Source organism: Phalaenopsis equestris, unplaced genomic scaffold (assembly GCF_001263595.1).
Source record: "Phalaenopsis equestris unplaced genomic scaffold, ASM126359v1 Scaffold231576, whole genome shotgun sequence".
Lineage (NCBI taxonomy): Eukaryota > Viridiplantae > Streptophyta > Magnoliopsida > Asparagales > Orchidaceae > Phalaenopsis > Phalaenopsis equestris.
Window position 1 is genome coordinate 425180 of NW_018249546.1, and position 3905 is coordinate 429084.

Below are 3905 nucleotides of genomic sequence, written 5' to 3' on the forward strand. Positions count from 1 at the left end.
GGGCTTGCCCTTATAGGAAGCTTTTCTCGAACCTAGCATAATATAAACCCTATTTAATTCCTTATATTTAATAGGGGAACTTGTCGGCCAATACATTGGTTTCGCAGACCAAACGGATGTCATAACTTTCTTTAGTTTATTTGATCGAGTCTTACCCTCAATTCTTGTCGGCCAATACATTGTGTTCATCATTCGGGATAGATACAAGATTTGAGGTAAAGCGCTCTTTCATCTAAACTATGAAAATTATGGGGTCAGTTTGACTTCATCTTTTTCAAAACTAAAAGTTTTTAAAACGTCCTTCCGAAGCGGGCAACGGGATTTCAATTTCGATGACTGACAGCTCCTTACGAGCAAACCCCACACCAAAAATAGTGCCGACAGATAGACATGATCCAAGGGATAGTAAACTAAATTTAGCTCTTTCGACTTATTCTGAGATTCTTCACAAAGATGGCCAAAGGGTACCCCATTGATTATCTTTCCAAACCTCTGAGAAGGATACTATTCCAAGGAGAGTTGCCCGTCAACCTAAAATGATACACCCTTTGCCTGATCGTTCGAGTTCACCCTAACGACAAGACGGTCACTATTGAGGATTCTCTTAAGGAGGCTAACCAAAGACCTAGTTGGCCGAGACTTCTCAACCGATCGAACGATTATTTGACAACTTTATGAAAACACCAGCAGACCATTAAATGCCTCTCTTCAAGCAGTTACGAATATAAAATGATGCCAACACTATGAAAGGGTCTCAGAGTCAGTTACAAATATGAAATAAAGTAATAATGACTTGCAAAGTCTATATTAAAACAGTAATAAAATAGTAACTTTTTTGATACTCCTATGATCTATAAACAAGGGTTCATTCCTTGAAGAAATAACTATTAAATTTATCCTCTCACAACCTGTGTTACTTTATATATTTTTTTTCTCTCTCATCTCTCCAATGCTCTATAAATTGAGTCTGATTCACAAGATATTTTTGAATTCAAAACAAAAAATCAAATATAGATGAAACAATGTTTCAAAATATACTAATAGATATTATACAATGATAAAAGTGACATACTAAAAATTTAGAATATAAAATCTTAAAACTATGAAAATATTTAAATTAAGCAAATAAAACATTTTTATCTTCTATAAAAAATTAAAAAACCTCTAATAATAAGGTTTTATTTTCTTAAAAATTTTTTTTTCTAAACTGACAGAAGACATTTTGTGATAGCATTATATAATTCATTTTCACGTGCTACTTGTATTAAGATATGGACAAACATAAAAAGGGTAACTACATACTGAACGCCCAAAACTTGCTAATTACAAGGCAATCACCCTTTTTCATCCAATTTTAAAATTTAAGATAAAATTTCTACCCACCCATATTTTTTATTTTTATCAAATACTCAATAATTTGAATGTATCACACGTAAATACATAATTTGATAGTTAAAAAAAAAATCTTCTTATTGTTAATTTGAAAATATTAATACTTTGGGTGATCTATATTTAACCATTCCAAGTAAAAAGGCTATAAGTATATGTTGGATTCTCTTGAAGTGAAGAGATGTGTCTTTTGGCGTGAAGAAATGTATCTCTTGGATGAAGATGTGTGTCTCTTGGAGTGAAGGGATGTATCTCTTGGAGATAAGTGTGTTGGGGGAGCGAGGGCGTGTTAGTAATTTTATGTCGGTTTTATTTATATATATGATGTGTAACCATATGTGTGTGTAGTAAACTTCTCTGAAATAGTGAAATCACCGCTCTGCTCCCGAGAACGTTGGCACATTGTTGAATCTCGTTAAATATCTATGTATTCTTATGTATTTGTATCAATTCTTATTTTTTTTCCTTCTAATTTCTCACCAGTATAATTAATTCAAAGTTATTGTCGACCAGAGGAGACATTTTTAATCAACCATTCATTAAAGCTTGGCCAATATTTTATAAAAATGGCAGATATAGCGCTTTAATACCTATCTTGCACAATAATATGTCTTACCACATATTGATGCTAAAATGTCCCGCCCAGCAAACCTAGTTAAGAGTGGAATAAATAAAATGTATTTTACCTTTTTTATTATAAATCTGAATGGATCATATATGACTCTCTTATAAAATCCTCATTAGTCGAAACATAGATCAAGAAAAGTTATATTAAGTTAAATAAAAATATGAAAAAATATATAGAGAACTAAAAGATGTACTGCAGAAAAAAAATAATAACATAAAAAATTATGGCGTTTTTTGCAAGCTTTAGTGTCGATTTTAATTGCCACAAAAAAACTCTTTCAACTGTTATAAAATTGTTTCTTTATAAGTATCACAACTAGCTTTTTATTTATACACATAAATAAATAAAAAGTGGAACACTTGAAAACAATACAAAGAAGCTAAAATTATATGTCAGAACAAAGAAAAAAAATTGCTTGTTCAATTAATTAACATATTCTATACAAAATTCATTGTATCAGGACATCAATGACAGTGTGTCACGTGGCAACCAGCGCCTGAACCTTTTATGTCGATGGACTCAAACTATCACGTGGCCCCGTGTTATTGGACACCTGATGCAAATTTATATCAGGTGTCTTGATGCAATAATTTCTCGTGGATAAGGCTCCAAAAAAAAAAGCCCAAAATCCAGTTGAAGTATGAAGTAAGGAACTGTTAACCAGAGCCATCTAAATTGGCGGCATAAGAATATTTCAAAATAACAGAGGAATGATTCAACCCTCATGTAATCAACATTAGAAAATATGGATGCAGTAACAAAACAGTATTTAAATATCAAAAACCTGGGTCTGCATTAATATAAATGTTCCGAACATATTGTTGAGTCACAAGTGTTGAACATATCATAATTCTCCAAAAAAGTAGTGCAATTGACTGTATTCAGCAACACTTTCAAAATGCAACGTTGTCGGCAAAAAGGGAAGTCAAAAGCCAAAATTAATTGCATGTTTTTTTCTTGCGTTGCCTATAAAATAGGTGTAGAATATATTCAAGAAGATCCAAATGGCAAATATTAAAGTAGAGAAATAGTGTATTAAAAAATAAGATAGGAAGAAGAGATGATATCACAACAACCAAAAGGATTACAGTCGTTATGAACATGGTTGAGATTGAAACAATAAAATAATTTTGCGGCACATTCAACTAACAATATGAAGCACGCAATATTGATAACATAAGAGATGATTCTCATAAGAGAAAGAGTAAAGAAGGCAAAAAACCTAGAAGAGTTGCTTAATTGTTCACCCTCAGAATAGTATGCGCCTTCTTGAATAATGTTGTCAGCATTTAAATTGGAGAGTTCATTATTTCTTTTGGCTTTTCTTCTCGTATGCCTTTGGACTTGCCACTCATTTTCTAACTCATCTATAGCACGTTGTAGTGATGTATTGATAGCAGTATTCGAGGGGGATGGCAGAGAAGCTGGCTTAGAAAGTTGTTTATCTGACATGACATCTGTATTAGAATTTAACTACAAGTTTGGAATGGGCAAATAAGTTTACGTGTTAGTAATATTATTAGAAATTGAGTTTAAATGAATAGGAGGAGGAAGTTCTGCAAAAGCCGTATTATCATGAAAGCCATTTTCATTCGAGGGAATAAGGGGGGTATTATCACTATGTTGTATAGGAGGATTTTGCATGGCCCAGCAATATTGTGGCACTCTACATTTGGTGGTGTAACATGATGTGTATTAAGCACTTGGAATTCAACAGGAGTAGTCTGTTGGTTGGGTTGTTGAAGACGTGTATCCTCTATTAGCTGGGGGTTAAATTTAAAGCATTGCGAAACATGACACCCGAGAAAACAATTCTATGTATATATATATCTACATATATATATATATATCTACATATATATATATCTACATACATATATATCTACAT